This window comes from Salvelinus alpinus, chromosome 22, assembly GCF_045679555.1.
Source record: "Salvelinus alpinus chromosome 22, SLU_Salpinus.1, whole genome shotgun sequence".
Classification (NCBI taxonomy): Eukaryota; Metazoa; Chordata; class Actinopteri; order Salmoniformes; family Salmonidae; genus Salvelinus; species Salvelinus alpinus.
The window spans coordinates 20,751,298-20,769,535 of record NC_092107.1 but is presented as its reverse complement, the minus strand read 5'-3'; the positions used below and the strand labels follow the sequence as shown (position 1 = coordinate 20,769,535).

Genomic DNA, 18,238 nt, shown 5'->3' with positions numbered 1-18,238 from the left:
TCCATTAATTTGTCTGTTCAGTTGATGTGTATGGATTTGTCCTGCATTTATTTTAGTGTGCAGACATGCAGGGTGTGTTATATACAGACCTTTGAATGTGTATGTATCATTTTGTATAATATGCTTGGATTCTGTGCTTTCCATCTTGTAGAGTCACTGTGACTTCAGTTTCGAAAGGAGCTGATGGTTTACCTGCTTTGTTTTGTCCTTATTCAATAAAGGAACATAATGTTACACATTGTGTTTTTATATTCATATGGAATGTGTATTTGTTTATATGACAGAGTACTAGGGCCACACTGAAGAAAAAGGATAAAGTCATAAATTTATGAGGCTGGTTCTTTCTGCAGAAAAGCTACATATTGTTTTTACAGTTTTGATACTTATGACAATGTGATACTTAATATTCTGGCACATCAGCATGTCTTTGTTTATGAAACCATACTGAAGTACAATTTCACGAAATGCCCCACATCTGTCATTTTAACAACTGTCCTCCTTTAAAACAACTGGTTACAATATTATGACTTGTGTTTTTTTCCCCTCTGTGGCCCTAATATTCTATCATTTTATATATAGCCTTATAGTCTATGGGAAACTGTAAATTATCTAATGATAGCAACATCATCTAAAAATCATTTTTTATCCAAAATCATTGAAATTAATAATCACAAACGTTTAAATAATAACAGTGGGTCTAGTTATATGTGATAACAATGTATAGTGAGCAGTGAAATAACTATTGGTTTCCATTTGTGGTGACTGCTGACTGACATTAGGGATGAGATTAAATAGATCCTGGAATTTAGCCTGGTCTGGAGCAGGCTAGCTCCACAGAATATATCTCCATGGTAATTTATACCATAACATATCCTCCTGCCCCCTATCCATCTTTAGTGCAACCGGATTACGGATCAATTGAGCCAGGATCACCAAGATATCCTGGCTTAATCCCTTATCCTAGTTTTGTGCAACAGGCCCCTGTTTGTGCCGTCATGTGCATTAGTAGCACAATTTCTAACTTATTTGCATTAGTCTTTACTTACACTTGTATGTTTACTTCTACATTGATGTTGATTTTAAGTTTCGGCGGACTTTTCTTACGGATGTACAATCGTCGCGAATTGAATTATGGGGAGTTTCAGGCCCCAGAGTGAACATAATTGTACACTCGCAAACTCGCCTAAAAACGAGGGCTGAGGGACTTACGTTGCAAACTTCCCTTGCTTGGCTGATAATTTGGACCGCCCACCAAGATGGTGACGGGGATTCCCCCAATGGCATAATGCGAGGGTAAGTGGACGAGGGTGTGTCTTTTATGAGTTTGAACCGCATGACAGACGTGTCTGACATAGACCATTTAGAATTGCATGGTTAAGCACATCTGTGGATTCAACAAGCTGCAGTGCATAATGGCCATTTGCACTGATGCGCTCTTATGTCTGACATGTTATTTCCTCAGACATGTCCAGTATTCTCCACATGGTGTCATTGGATAGGGGTAAGGGCAGTGTTAAAATCCATTTCATCAGTTTTATTTAGAAATTCTTTAAGTAATACTTGAAAGCTAAGTCTAGTTGTCTTATTTGTATTATTGAAATAAAATATGGGGGGGAAATGGTGTTGCACATGTCACTATTAATATCTGCACTATGAGGAGATTTGATGTAAAGTCCCTCTTTTTAACTCCCTTGCACATTAATTTTAATTGTTGTTCCTTTTCTATACAATCCATTATATACAATTGCACTAAATATGATTTGAATAAACGTTTCAAATCCCAGCAGTCTTTAAAAAAATTACATTCAGGAGCAAAAGGTTTTCAATAGTTAGTTCATTAAAAAAACTATTAATTGAAATATAACATTGGAATATAACATGCAATAACAATAACTTAACTAATTAACATCGATGTGGCAACTATTATGCTTTGCTATTGCATGATTCTAATTTGTACCTGTAGGTCACAAATAAAGCCCACCTCCTGCACTACTCACACATAATCGAGGCCCCACCTGTGACTGAAAACAGGGGAGAGATGCCAATTGGAAAGCTCTCTCTTAAAAACGTAGATAGCTATTTGACATAAAATGCTGTGTAAAATAGCTAAAAAGCTATAAAGTTGCATTAACTGTAAATGTATCAGTCACTAGTGGAAACATTTACAACAGAAATTAAGTTGTCTTTATTTAATGTATTTTACCTCAGACGATCTGGTAGTACGTTTGCTAGCTCGTACTCCTAGCAGCTTATGGGCGGCGAGTTGCCCACAACACACTCATCCAACATATTACTACTTTATAAAAAATATAAAAAATAATTCTCTCTAAAGAAGTGGATTTCTCTTAAGGCTTTCCAACTTGTATATTTAAAAAAACATATATAGATCTAACTTCATTGGAATATATCTACTACTTTTAAAAAATGTACCACAAAATTGTTTTGTTGAAATATCTCAAAGTTGTGATGACACAGAGGACATTTATTTGTTCAGCAAGAACCGTGACAGCCAGGAAAAGTGTTGGGGAAATAATTTTGTGACATCTTGTGGTCTTTATGTGAATTGCAATGGGGCAGTTACCCCCTAATACCCTATCTGATTGGACATGTCACATTTAAAACAAAACAATGTTGCAGAATACATTTCTTTATTGTGTGTGTGTCAAGAAATCTGTCATTTCATTGGTCAGTGAGTGTGTGCAGCCCAAAAACCCTCAGTCCAAATGTAGCTAGCCATTTAACCACCACGGACGCGCTGCACATGTAAAGTCAGCAACAATAAGCGGTGCGTCGGTTACCTTTCAAAAAAAAATATATATATATATATGCTTCCACAAGTCCTGCGACCCCTTAAACCCCCCCCGTCTTCCCCTTGAGCTACCAGCTCAAGGGGAAGACGCATCAAAGATGGATGAATAATCTTAGGGATAAAGGTGGTGTTAGGCCGCAATGATACACTATCGTCACTGGGTGCAAATTGTGCACATGACGTGTGCACCGAGTGTCCATGAATGTCCCTTACACGCTTGGCAGAGGCCAGTGCTAGTAATACCGCTGTCTTAAATGATAGCATCTTCAGATCCACCTGATCCAGGGGCTCAAAAGGCTGTTGGCATAGAGCATCCAAAACAACTGATAAGTCCCCTGACAGGGCAAGCTGTTTGGACACCGGACGCAAACAACGTGCACCCTTCATAAAACAGGCAACAAGGGGTTGTTCCACCACTTTCGTGCTCCCAAAACCCACATGACAAGCCAAAATTGCTACCAGATATACCTTAATAGTAGAAAAAGCCTTTCCTTTGTCTAATAATTGCTGTAGAAACGACAGGATTACCGGGACAGAGCACTGGAATGGCACCGTCTGTGATTTAGTGCACCATTCCTCAAACGTGCCATTTACAATCATAAAGGGATCTGGTGGATGAGGCTCTAGCACTGAATAGTCTAAATACCATTTTGGGGAAACCCGGCAGTGTTCAAATTGAACCGTTCACGGGCCAGGCCCAGAGTGCCTGGAAAATCTCTCTGCGCGCCTGGCACAGTAGGTCCCGATGCAGAGGGAGGGGCCACGGTTGACCACACAGTTGCGTGATCTCCGCTAGCCAGTGTTTCTCTGGACAATGTGGTGCTATTAAAATGAGAGAGAGACCCTTCTTCCGTAAGGGGGAAATCAGGGCCAGTGGGGGAATGCATACAGGAGGACGTGTAGCCACTCCCATTGGTACATCTCGATCCCTCAGGGAAAAGAACTGTGGACACTTTATTCTCCATTGATGCATAAAGATCCACTGCTGGAATGCTGAAGTGCATCCAAACAAACCTAGGAAAGGGATTGTCTGCGTGGGAATCAGAATGCTCTTAAATGTGTTTATTCTGATACCTAGAAATGTCAGGTGTTCCAAGAGCAGCTGATTGTGTTCTAAGACATCTTGTCTCGATTGAGCACACAGCAGCCAGTCATCTATGAATGTCATCAGCTGAATGCCCCTCTCTCTGAGTGGGGCTGTGGCTGCCTCAGTACACTTCGTAAAAACCCAAGGTGACAGTGAGAGGCCGAAAGGGGGGACCATATATCCGTAGATTAAGCCTATAAAGGGAATCTGAGACATTTCCTGTGGGGAGGTTATATGAAATGTGAAAGTAAGCATCCTTCAGGTCGACGGATAGAACCAATCTCCTGGGCGCACAGAACATAGCAGAGCAGTGTGTGTCAACATTCTGAATGTGTACTTTTTCTATCGTACTCTGTACCCAGTTTGACACTGCGCATGCCCGCCAGTTCTCTCTCCGCTCCGAGAGTGGGCTGACGGGAATTCCTCCCACAGATGATGCAGCAGCACCCTCTGTCGGGGGGAGGGTGTACAACAGTCCGTGACGCACTGTGTATGCTCTGTTGGCCTGCACCAGGAGAGCGCTTATGTGGCCTACCACCACAGAAGGAGCGTCTGGGGATCTTAAAGGTTGAGGGGGGTTGCCCTGCTGCAGCCTGCGCAAAGGTGCGGCGAGGCACAGGGGAGGCACTGGGCTGTGTCTTCCTGGGCAGACAGAAGTGGGACCAAATAGGTCTTTAGGGTCTACTGGAGCATCCAGGATCTTCAGCTCCTCATTATCAGACACCGTGGATAGATTGAGCCATCGCGCCCTCTCCTGGGATATCATGAGCGCCATCGCTCTTCCTGATGCCTGGCCGGCGGCTTTAAGCCTCTCCTGTAGCTCAGCTTGGTATGCCGAGAGCATGAAGGCGGTGCTGAGAGCCCTCACCGCTGTGGCGACCGACTTGTAGACCGCGCACGTACTTGGTTGCTAAGGTGGGTCCAGTCGAGGTCATGGAGGACTTCTGGCTGGGGTGTAGATGGGAAGCCACCAGTGGTTCGATAGGGGGCATGTGGGCAATCCCTTCCATGTCAACGCAGTCAAACACTGACCCACCTTGGACAGGGTTCTTGGATGGAGAAAGGTGTACCCCAGGCACGGGTAACCTCTTCCAGGCATTCTGGGAAGACAGGTAGTAATTGCCTTGCTGCCCGTTTGGCTTTGGGTAGCCTCTTACCCTCGTAGCGGGACGTGGTGGTCTCTGCTACTGCATTGGGCCAGTGAATCACCAGTTTAATTGCAGTTTATTTGCACATGTCCTGCAGGTCCACACCGAGAGCTGGTGGGGGTGCTCCCACCATCAGGCCTGGCCTTCATCTCAGTCAAATGATTCTGAAAGGAGGCTGTTGGAAAACTCGATGGAGTCGTTGTCGTCTCCAATCAGGAAGCCCGGCAGGGAGGTTGTGAGGTCGTTGCGGGGCAATGGCATCGCTGTGGTCGCCCCAGCTAGTGCTAGCCGTCACTCCAGGATTCCCTGTGGGGATATCCATGGCCTCTGATGAGTAATCGGGGATGCCAGCCCCCATGTTAGAGTCCTGTTGACTCAGGCTAGCTTGTTGTGTGAGACTGCGACGGAAGCTCTTTACAGTGAAAAGGGCACAGTGGGGACAGGTGCCGGGGGAAGCTGACGCTTCCTGGGCATGTTGCAGCCCAAGGCAAGCCGATCACACCGAGTGGGTGTCCTTGGCCGATATCTTGTTTCCACAGGAGCATATTCGTGCCGAGAGCTTCTACTCGTTTGGGGTGGGAGAAACTTTTGTCGCCATAGCTGGGATGATATGTTTTTAGCTGTCAGAAAATAACTAGCTTGGGAGTCTAGTCAGATAACTAGCAATTAGTGGGTTATCTCCGACGGTGGCACCTGGTGTGATGGCCGGATACCGTTCCCAAAAATACAGATTAGAAAAGATAGCTTATGTAGCTAGTAAAAAACCTTTCCTTTCGAAGAAAAAAACACAAAAGCTAGCTAGCGTGGTGACTAGCTTGCTAACGACTAGTTTAGATACAGCTAACTTGGTCAGGAACGAGTTAGCCGTGTTACAGCTGTACCTGTACCACGATTTTGTGTGACTCAAAATGGGTTGAAATTTTACCAAGATACAGCAAAAAAATAGGACCATATGCATTTCAGGTACTATAATATCCCATGTTTATCTTCCATGACACATTAGCGAGCAACAGCAAGCTAGATACAGTTGAAGTCGGAAGTTTACATACACCTTAGCCAAATACATTTAAACTCAGTTTTTCACAATTCCTGACATTTAATCCTAGTAAAAATTCCGTTTTAGGTCAGTTAGGATCACCACCTTATTGTAAGAATGTGAAATGTCAGAATAATAGCAGAGAGAATGATTTATTTCAGCTTTATTTCTTTCATCACATTCCCAGTGGGTCAGAAGTTTACATACACTCAATTAGTATTTGGTAGCATTGCCTTTAAATTGTTTAACTTGGGTCAAACGTTTTGGGTAGCCTTCCACAAGCTTCCCACAATAAGTTGGGTGAATTTTGGCCCATTCCTCCTGACAGAGCTGGTGTAACTGAGTCAGGTTTGTAGGCCTCCTTGCTCACACAAGCTTTTTCAGTTCTGCCCACAAGTTTTCTATAGGATTGAGGTCAGGGCTTTGTGATGGCCACTCCAATACCTTGACTTTGTTGTCCTTAAGCCATTTTGCCACAACTTTGGAAGTGTGCTTGGGGTCATTGTCCATTTGGAAGACCCATTTGCGACCAAGCTTTAACATCCTGACTGATGTCTTGAGATGTTGCTTCAATATATCCACATAATTTTACTTCCTCATAATGCCATCTAGTTTGTGAAGTGCACCAGTTTCTCCTGCAGCAAAGCACCCAGACCACATGATGCTGCCACCCCCGTGCTTCACGGTTGGAATGATATTCTTCGGCTTGCAAGCCTCCCCCTTTTTCCTCCAAACATAACGATGGTCATTATGGCCAAGCAGTTCTGTTTTTGTTTCATCAGACCAGAGGACATTTCTCCAAAAAGTACAATCTTTGTCCCCATGTGCAGTTGCAAACCGTAGTCTGGCTTTTTTATGGCGGTTTTGGAGCCGTGGCTTCGTCCTTGCTAAGCGGCCTTTCAGGTTATGTCGATATAGGACTCATTTTAATGTGGATATAGATAATTTTGTACCTGTTTCCTCCAGCATCTTCACAAGGTCCTTTGCTGTTGTTCTGGGATTGATTCGCACTTTTCGCACCAAAGTACGTTCATCTCTAGGAGACAGAACACTTCTCCTTCCTGAGCGGTATGATGGCTACGTGGTCCCATGGTGTTTATACTTGCGTACTATTGTTTGTACAGATGAACGTGGTACCTTCAGGTGTTTGGAAATTGCTCCCAAGGATGAACCAGACTTGTGGAGCTCTACAATTTTTTGATTTTCCCATGATGTCAAGCAAAGAGGCACTGAGTTGGAAGGTAGGCCTTGAAATACATCCACAGGTATGTGTTTCAACCTGTCCCCAAATTAATATAGTTGGTGTGCGGTGGGGATAGACAAATCAACATGCATGGAGCCAGTTTGGTCATCATGGAGCAGAGGACGAGGTGACACGAGAGGGATAACTCGGCCTATAATCTGTCTTCAACAGCGTGTGGTGGGTTTCTTTTGCTCACGAAGCGAGGAGTTTTTGTATGGAGGTTAATGAGAGAGTGCCCAATTTAGTTAACAAAAAATTGAATGGCTTGTTTTCTACATGTGGCATATTTTATCAAATATAGTTTTGTAATTCTTAGGTTGTTAGGACACGTGACATTCCGGCAACTTTGCAATATTGACCAAAAATCTTTAACTTTATATTGGACTTGTGCCTGGTCGTCACTAATTACCAATGCCACAAAGTCATAAATCCCGCCTATTTCTACAATTTATCTTCTTAAAATGTGATTTTTAAACCTAACCTTAACCACACTGCTAACCTTATGCCTAACCCTAAATTAAGATCAAAAAATAACATTTTAGTTTTCATGAATTATATAGCCAATTTGAACTATATATAGCCAATTTTGGCTGTGGTGGAAACCATTGTGCCTGTTGTTCACATGCGAATCTGCCCTCTCATTGGCTAGAATGGTCCCCACCTGATCTTGCATCCTCTCGACTGCCTTCTAAACATTTCTTTTCAGTAGCTAAATTTCCATTTACTTGTCTATTGATTTTTTAAAATGTTGTTATTGTCGACATTTAGAAATGTTGCATAGAAAATAGATGCAACAATTGCCTATTAGGGTGCGTTTCCATTTAACTATCGTGTGTTGATTAAAAACAGCTGGACGTAATGACGTCATTCAATATTTTTTTCTAAGACTGATGGGACTCGCCACCCTATGGGAACCCCGATCACAGCCGGTTGTGATACAGCCAGGGGCGAAAATCTGAGATCAACCTTGGAGGGGACAATTACATTAAATTTTCTCAAGAGCAATTCCTGAGGGGGACACCAAAAGTAGTGCTGTAACACATAGCATACGTTGTTAAATGTATATTGAGGAACCATAATTCCTACAACTGGATAATTGATAGGTACAGTAGCTAACTGAAGGGTTTTCCCAACTTGTTCAAATGTTTAAATCATTATAATTCTACTACTAATAATAGTTATAGCAGTGCTCCTTACCAGTCCAGTATGTATGCAGGTATTCGTACTTACAACCAGCAATATCAAGAAAGGTCAGTAGGTGACAATGGTACTGTACACTGTATGGGTGTAGTTTTCATAAATACAATGAACATGGTGTGATCACATCTAAAAGAATCTCCATTGAGAACCATCACAAAGTTGGTCTCCGTATTGAATTGACCTTTTAATTTGACTTTTTCTGATACATTTATATAGTCTTTAAATATGTGCACCTGGCCTGAGTTTACAATATCTTTGCAAGAACAAAAAGCTTAAAATAAGTACAGTTCTAAAAGCAAAATAACTACTTCAATGAAAAACCCAAATAAATCAAACAAAATATCCTTCAGTCAGTGTCTCAACTCTTCAAACAGCAGCTATGGACAAGTATGTCGCACAAAGTATGCAATTTTAAATAAAATAACATGAAATAAATCATTTGTAAGTGTACTGAAAACTACTAAACAAAAGAACAACTATCAATTACACCATGGGTTCTCAAACAGGGGTCCATGGACTAATTGCAAGGGGTCCGTGAAATAAAAAAGTGTAATGAATGTAGTCAGTACCACAAGGTTTCCAGTAAGTTTACATATAATATAGAGGGGGTGGAGGTCCCTGAGGACCGCTCAAAACCTTGCCTGCCTTGCCTCAAAATATGCAGGGGTTCCAGTACCCCAAAAAGGTTGAGAACCACTGCTATACACACTACTGAACAAAAGAACCGAGCATATGTTTGCGGGTTTCCTCAACAACACATCAGTTGGCACTTTCGCAATGCCCTCGCCTGTTGTCTCCGACACCCTGTATAGCCCAATAAACTCATTGTGAGGGACATGGTCATGGTCAACATAACGCAGACAGACATTCTCCTGTTCAGCACCAGAGACATCTTGAGTACCATCAACAATTAATGAAAATTGTACAATCGGAAGAGACCTAATCTCAGCTGCAATGCCTCGAATGACTATTGGCCATGATGTTCAGAATTTCATTCTGTGCTTTGGGGCCTGTGTACATTGTGGTACGCTCTGTTAACCACTTCAGTAAAATGGGATCATCCTCTTCTGCCCTAAGTTTCAAAATCTGGTATAAATTCCCACTGTCATCCGTGTGGCCTCTAAAGGCTTGTCCCTGTCTTACTACATGCCGCACCGAACTAACAATTTTCATCAAGCAATGCCTTGCGTCATCCTGCTGTTTACCCCACGCGCTGGACATAACTGGACACTGATTGGATTTAGCTGGTGTGCTGTTACAATTACAAAGTGGCGGTGGGTTTGGCAATTTTGATGTGCTGTGAATTTTTCAATGGCTTTTCTCCAGTTCCTAAATCCTGCACTAATGAAGGCAGCATCAGCTCTTTGGCCAAAAGATGGCTGGCTTGAAAACCCTTGGCTACAGTGAAAACACAACACTCCTTTTATTGATGGATTATAATGTAGCCAGGGGAAATCGCGAAACCATCCCTCTTGAAACGTCAACACTCTGTTGGCAAGAGTTTGCGGTTCTATAAATTGTGGGTGTGGCTGATATGGTTTTGTGCCATCACTGTGGTAACTGGACAATGCTGTGCCACTGTCCCCTATACTGGTGCTGCTGGCAACAAGGGTGACACTTGGTCCTGCCGTGGCTGTGACACTGTCCTCTGAAGTCTCTCTCCCTGGCTCTTTCCCTTTCACTACCCTAACTGACTCAGTCTGTCTCCTAGAAAATAAATAAGGTGTTTGCCGTACTCCTAACTACCGGTACCCAAAACTACACAATTAATCACAACAGCAATACCATTGCCGTAAACAAATCTTAGTTTAGTCACCAGTTTAAGTTGAGAGTGGGGGTATCCATGGCATTTTCCAATTATGTCCCTATTTTACAAGTCAAAAAAATTGAGAACCTTTCATAATGTTGCCAAACAAAGACTCAACAAACTTACCTGAGACTCCCTGTCTGCCAGTCTGTCCCTGCATATCTGTCCCCAGCTCTGCTGTCTGTGTGCCATCTGTTGCCTGCTCTGCCTAATGACATCATTGTGAAACATTTCCATTAGCATTTCACTTCTTTCTTATGAACATTTTATCAACTAGTCTTTGAGATATTAGGATACTAGAGTTCTTACTATGCGTTTTGGTGTACTGACAAATACTCTTGATGTCCGTCTTCTTCTAAATGTTCGCCATTTTTCTACCTGGCTGGCTGGCTGGCCTAGCTGCACACACACACATTTACACAACACATGCTGCAACCTTTTGTAATTTAAATAGTTTGTTTCATATTGGCTGGCTTCCAACAATAGCTGAATTTGTAAAGCTAGCGAGCACCAATTCCGTTTCTGTGTGTTTGCTATAATCTTTGCTACCTGGTTAAATAAAGGTTAAATAAAATAAAATAAAAAAAGTTCACTAGCGACAATTTATCTTTTGCAACGAGACCATTATATATATTTAAGACAATGGTAGAAGAGAGTGTAGTTCTGTTCTGTTCAGTTTGGACTTCAGTTTATCGCTAACCTTATCACAGGGACGTCGAAGCACTACAGCTGCATGCTGATCTTGGAATAAACTGATGATAGCAAAGATTCCATCTTTGACGACGCCACATAAATGGAATAGGTACTAGCTAGCTGTCACGATCGTCTTGACGTGAATGAGAGAACCAAGGCGCAACATGATATGAATACATCTTCTTTATTTATAACGACGAAGATGATCACGAAACACTTAAACAACACTAATCAAAAACAACAAACGTGAAACTTCAACCGCAAGTGCACACACAAACTACTTACGTCGACATATACATATACAATGACCCACAAACAGCTAAAGCCTATGGCAGCCTTAAATATGGTTCCCAATTAGAGACAACAGAAACCAGCTGTCTCTAATTGAGAACCCATTCAGGCCACCATAGACTTTCCTAGAAAACTACACACACCCATAGACACAGCTAGATACATACCCTCAACACAAACCCATACACTACAACCAACACCCCGCTCTACCATATAATACCCCAAAATACACACATAACCCATGTCACACCCTGACCTAACTAAAATAATAAATAAAACAAATAATACTAAGGCCAGGGCGTGACACTAGCTTGATAGTTAATGTTTGCTTTAGTTTGCGCGCTAGCTCTGCAAATTCAGCTAGTGTGTGAACCCTGCCAACATAAAAATAAATAAATAACATTGCTATGGACCTGCTATGGATTGACTGGATTAACCTCACGTCAGTTACGTACATGTCCTTTTCGGACAGTAGTTACGAACCCTCTATTACCTTGCCAGCTAAAGAACTGGCAGTGGATCAAACCATTGTGAGGCAAAGGGCGGGGGGGGTCGCAATCTTTTGAAACTTAAACGCGCTATTAAGTGTCTATAATCAGCACAAGTGCTTTCATTGCGTATTATTAATATTATTGAAATTACATAGTTATGTTTACAGTGATATATTGGGGGGGACAAATCATATTTTTCCCAAGATGGGGGGGTCGTGTCCCCCCCGTCCCCCCTGGGATTTCCGCCTATGGATACAGCCCGGGATTGAAACCAGGGTCTGTAGTGAGATGCAGTGCCTTAGACCGCTGCTCTACTCGGGAGCCCACATATATATTAATTCCTTTTTTTATGTAGCATTTTTGTTTTTTTGTTTTTTACTCTGCTTTGTTGGGAATGGGCTCATGAGTAAGCATTTCACTGTAAAGTCTACTCCTGTTGTATTCGGCACATGTGACCAATAAACTTTAATTTGATTTGACAGCGATGAAAGCCCTCTGTTTCATGTCTCAGCCCTCGAAAGCCAGCATGGGATAGAATACAATAATTGACTAATATTTGCCATATTCTAATAATTCTCATGTGCTAACATATAGCCACGGTCTGTGCCAACACTTGCATTCCTGTAGATCTGAAATAATTGGATGGTGAAACAAGCCATATTGCCAATCCTCTTTGCAGATAGCGATGTGGATGAATTGGTCCAACATAATAATAATAATTTATAACATTTCTTAAAAGTGCTTCAAAGGCAAAAAACAAACCAGCAATACACCATCATGAATAGCCTAACTATAGTTATGTGTAGTATGGAGTATCTACAAATGGCATCCTTTTTAATAAAAAGTTAATCAAATACAACCGCTGACTGTTTACTCATTGCTAATATAACGTATGAGGCATAAAAAGACGCCTGAGCGGCGTCCCCACATCCGTTTTTCAGGGGAAACGGAAGTAAGGTTGAAAAGCGTCAACATCTGCTTGCTTCCATCCCCTCAGAGTGCCTCAGTGCTGTTGCTCTAAGATCTCAACTCAGCGCGAATACTCATGTGCCAATTGCATCTCAACAAGTAAACCGTCAGTGGTTGTACTGTATTTTGACTAACGTTTTTATTAAAAAGCATGGATTTTAGCAAACAAAGAAAGACATTCAACAACAGAAAACAAACATCGGTACATGGTGAGGGTTTAAGAATTTACACTTTTGAAGTATCGACTGCTAGCAACTCGAAAGATTCAGAACTTCATTTCGTGGAGTTGAGATCTTGGCTATACAGTACATACCCCATGACCCGTGACAAACAAATTGCAACACAATCCTCATAAGTTAGTAAAGTCTGAAGTCTTTATTGACAGACCAGCCAATTGAGATGCTGTACAGTAGAGTTGAGAGAAATGATCAAGTTTGTCATATAGCATATGGATGACTTTACTGTAATGAAGGTGTATATATATCAGGCATTATATTATTAAAGGTTCAATGCAGCTGTTTTTTAAAATCTCAATTTCAAATCATTTCTGGGTAACAATTAAGTACCTTTTTACTCTGACTGTTTTAAATTTTAAATGGTCAAAAATAAACAAAAATAGCTTCTTAGCAAAGGGCAATTTCTCAAGCAAGAATTTTGCTAGGATTGTCTGGGAGTGATCTGATTCGGGAGAGAAACTGAAAACTAGCTGTTATTGGTAGAGAGGTTTGGAACTCTCTTTCTTATTGATCCATTAACTAATTACATCACCAGGCAGGCCAAAACTCCATCCAGCCAAAACAGGCAGATATTTCTCTTACACTAAAAGGGCAGTGTCAATTTCACAGTATTATTCCAACTTCAGTGTGGAATTATATATAAAATACAGGAAATAATGGTTTTGACTGCACTGGGCCTTTAAAGTCATCCAAGGTTAGGTGGCAGTAAAGTTTTGTTGCATTGCTGGTTATACTAGAAATGTATACATTTCTGTGGCAGTGGAGACATGTTTGAGGATAATATTACCTCTAATCTATTGCCCAAACTAAGCTCAACAATGTTGCATACATACATACATACAGTGGGGAGAACAAGTATTTGATACACTGCCGATTATGCAGGTTTTCCTACTTACAAAGCATGTAGAGGTTTGTAATTTTTATCATAGGTACACTTCAACTGTGAGAGACGGAATCTAAAACAAAAATCCAGAAAATCACATTGTATGATTTTTAAGTAATTAATTTGCATTTTATTGCATGACATAAGTATTTGATACATCAGAAAAGCAGAACTTAATATTTGGTACAGAAACCTTTGTTTGCAATTACAGAGATCATACGTTTCCTGTAGTTCTTGACCAGGTTTGCACACACTGCAGCAGGGATTTTGGCCCACTCCTCCATACAGAACTTCTCCAGATCCTTCAGGTTTTGGGGCTGTCGCTGGGCAATACGGACTTTCAGCTCCCTCCAAAGATTTTCTATTGGGTTCAGGTCTGGAGACTGGCTAGGCCACTCCAGGACCTTGAGATGCTTCTTACGGAGCCACTACTTAGTTGCCCTGGCTGTGTGTTTTGGGTCGTTGTCATGCTGGAAGACCCAGCCACGACCCATCTTCAATGCTCTTACTGAGGGAAGGAGGTTGTTGGCCAAGATCTCGCAATACATGGCCCCATCCATCCTCCCCTCAATACGGTGCAGTCGTCCTGTCCCCATTGCAGAAAGGCATCCCCAAAGAATGATGTTTCCACCTCCATGCTTCACGGTTGGGATGGTGTTCTTGGGGTTGTACTCATCCTTCTTCTTCCTCCAAACACGGCGAGTGGAGTTTAGACCAAAAAGCTCTATTTTTGTCTCATCAGACCACATGACCTTCTCCCATTCCTCCTCTGGATCATCCAGATGGTCATTGGCAAACTTCAGACGGGCCTGGACATGCGCTGGCTTGAGCAGGGGGACCTTGCGTGCGCTGCAGGATTTTAATCCATGATGGCGTAGTGTGTTACTAATGGTTTTCTTTGAGACTGTGGTCCCAGCTCTCTTCAGGTCATTGACCAGGTCCTGCCGTGTAGTTCTGGGCTGATCCCTCACATTCCTCATGATCATTGATGCCCCACGAGGTGAGATCTTGCATGGAGCCCCAGACCGAGGGTGATTGACCGTCATCTTGAACTTCTTCCATTTTCTAATAATTGCGCCAACAGTTGTTGCCTTCTTACCAAGCTGCTTGCCTATTGTCCTGTAGCCCATCCCAGCCTTGTGCAGGTCTACAATTTTATCCCTGATGTCCTTACACAGCTCTCTGGTCTTGGCCATGGAGAGGTTGGAGTATGTTTGATTGAGTGTGTGGACAGGTGTCTTTTATACAGGTAACGAGTTCAAACAGGTGCAGTTAATACAGGTAATGAGTGGAGAGCAGGAGGGCTTCTTAAAGAAAAACTAACAGGTCTGTGAGAGCCGGAATTCTTACTGGTTGGTAGGTGATCAAATACTTATGTCATGCAATAAAATGCTAATTAATTACTTAAAAATCATACAATGTGATTTTCTGGATTTTTGTTTTAGATTCCGTCTCTCACAGTTGAAGTGTACCTATGATAAAAATGACAGACCTCTACATGCTTTGTAAGTAGGAAAACCTGCAAAATCGGCAGTGTATCAAATACTTGTTCTCCCCACTGTACATACAGTACATCATGTAGGACATAAAGAGTTAAGAATTATATATTAAAAAAAAAATCTAAATCTTGACAGGCTTTAAAAATTGATTACAGGAACCAAAAATATATAATTAGGGGAATCATCCATTTTAAAGAAAGGTACATTTTTCAGATGGTATAAAACAAGTTAATAGCCTAATAATCTACAGATTAGTTTTTTATACATTTTAAACATGTAAAACAAGTAATATTTATTTTCTATTTCTCAAAACTGTAACGAAATCATAGATGAGAGTGAAAGATAGTAGGAAGAAAAGTGAATAGTTCAGTTTAGGCAATTGAATCAACACATGATTACAATACTCATTAATCCTGTCTTTAAAACCAGACACACTCCAGTGCAACAGTAGAATGTCCTCTGGCTATGCCAAGGCTAAACGACATGTAAACATTCTCTGTTTTTGGTTCTTCTTGCAGGTCAGTCCTTTGAATTGTCTTGTGTGCCATCATCAGTCCCACCCTGCTGTACATACAGATGCTTGGAGTCTTACTTTTTGAGGTAAAACATTTGTTTGTTAGAAGATGTCTCTTCTCTTGTCTCATATATTCCAGTTTTTCCAAGCAGCGATTTTATGGTATCGATGTGGAACCCACGTGGTAAAGTACAGTAGCTTTGCAGAGAACAGGGCAGGGCCTTGAGGATGAGACCTATCCCTCTGACTTGACCGTGTAGCGCAGTACCAGGTAGGTGGCGAATCGGAGGATCACGAAGAACGATGAAGTCCATGTAGAGTTTGGCGTCCTCCACATCCAACAGTTGGACCTCCTCAGGCTTCTGGAACTTCTACCGAGAGACCGGTAGAGGGGCTAATGGTCTGTACACATTGCAAGCGACAAGTCATTTGATCGGTGCTCATGGACAAAAAGTAGATCAGGCTGTTCATGCAAGCAGATGGAAAAATAAGTCACTACGTTGTTTAGGTTGTGCCCGGGTAGGAAAAAATAAATAAAATCCCTCTTGCTGTGTGTACTGACTAGGAGAAGCATGTGCCATTTCAAAGTGGTAAGAAGTGATCTAGATGGTGAAACATTATCAATAGTTAGTATTTAGTTAGTTCCAGCAGGTACCTGGAGGTTGGTGGATGCAGCACCAACCAGGAGCCCTAGTGACTGGGCTAGCAGGGCCGTGCAGATGGACAGGGCCAGAAAGAGCAGGAAGCGGGTGGCTTCCGGATGCTGATCTGTCATCCAGTACACTATACTGCAGTACATGATGGGGCAGAGGACCAGTGGAGAGGGGGCTGTACTGTACATAAACACTGGGTGGCACTGCTGTATCTGTTTGTATTATGCTGTTGGGTTCTCTGAGACACATACACACACACTTTCTCACTTGCACACACATAGACAACCACACGCGCAAACAACCACACATTTTGCTGTGTGCCTGCTTTGTTTGGATGACCAACTCAACTGGAATGGAATGTCAGCCATAGTCTTAGCCAGATAGTAAGCCTTCAGGCTGTACCAGTAGTTTAGATGTTCCCTCAGAAAAACTGACATCTCCAGAGGAACTGCAGGTCAGACATTAAGAAACGGAAAACGATAATTAAACAGTCTGCCTTCATGGATCCTAGGGGATCCCTGGGAAACAATGACGTTTGTTGCTGAATGGACTATCCAATCCAGGTTTTATGAGACCTCATGCCGATCGTAAATCTTAAACGCTAACATCCAAAAAGTGAATATTGGAGCAATATTTCTAAGATAGGAATGTTAGGAATGGTCAGTGGGGATCTAAAGAATAATCATGTCATATTGTTTTTCATTTTGTGATGTCATTAAAAACTATAACAAAAATAATGTAACTTGAAGAGCTTTCACACTGTATGTCAGGTTTACATCCTTTATGTAGTGTAGGAAATATAAAGAACAATTTTTTTTAAGATAGGAACATTAATTTCGTTTTCTAACGAGATCATAGTTTTCATGTCCTTTGCACATTGACTAAGCCTCGCCACAAATGAGGTCAGAAGAGTGTGTCAGTGTGATGGAACTGCCCTTTTCAACCAGAGTACTTAAAAGGACTCACTAAGAATGACCAGCAGACGTGAGCTAAACGTTACAAATGGTTGAAACTCCCATACCAGAAAGTGTGCAGCTGTGGCTACACGTTGAAATGGTTGGAAACTCTGAAACTCAACACGAGGTGGAGAAAATAAACTCACTAGACTAGGACATTTGACAATCTGCAGCTGTGATAGTGTAAAGTGATCTAGAACTTTGACTATCTACCCGAGGAAGAAAATAGGCGAGAAGCCCACCTCAGACAATCACTGGTACAGCTTACGTCAGATATCGAGAAACGCGAATCTAAACGACATCCTACTACGCTCATCACCATTGGATACCAGACCACTAAGAAGAAGGATAACCAGAGCCTTACACCCATCGGGCCATTCCCCATAGAAGGGTTGATTGGTTTCAACAGAGAGATGACGAGCAAAGACATCTACACGTAAATACATTGCATTTCTTACCGAAACGGGCACCGGCTCATGTGTAAGGAATATGGTTACTGTGAGCGTAGTTTAGAAATGTACGTTAAATGTCCCTTTTTCCCCATCTCTCTATTCCCCCCACTTCTCCATCTCTGTGTAATACGCTGTCATATCTTGTCAGTCCACTAGGGACTTGTGTATTCTGTGTTATCATTTAGTTAGTTAGTGAATAAATAATTAGATACATTTGTGTAGAACTGAATAATCAGAAAAGGTTGGGGTTCTTGCGGATTCAAGAATTCTG

General features: G+C 41.9%; 2 long non-coding RNA genes across 2 annotated transcripts in view; one reads left to right on the top strand and one right to left on the bottom strand.

Annotated features, from left to right (window-relative positions):
* LOC139549226 (uncharacterized) overlaps window positions 1-18,238 on the top strand; it is a 45,266-nt gene that overhangs the window by 18,927 nt on the left and 8,101 nt on the right. Inside the window, exon 2 of the long non-coding RNA XR_011669849.1 lies at window positions 15,911-15,992. This is a non-coding gene — a long non-coding RNA (uncharacterized lncRNA). The remainder of the gene's footprint in view (window positions 1-15,910; window positions 15,993-18,238) is intronic.
* LOC139549222 (uncharacterized) lies at window positions 10,002-11,144 on the bottom strand. Its single transcript, XR_011669848.1, has 3 exons — window positions 11,031-11,144; window positions 10,640-10,729; window positions 10,002-10,538 (listed from the first exon to the last, which is right to left on the bottom strand). It is a non-coding gene; the product is annotated as an uncharacterized lncRNA (long non-coding RNA).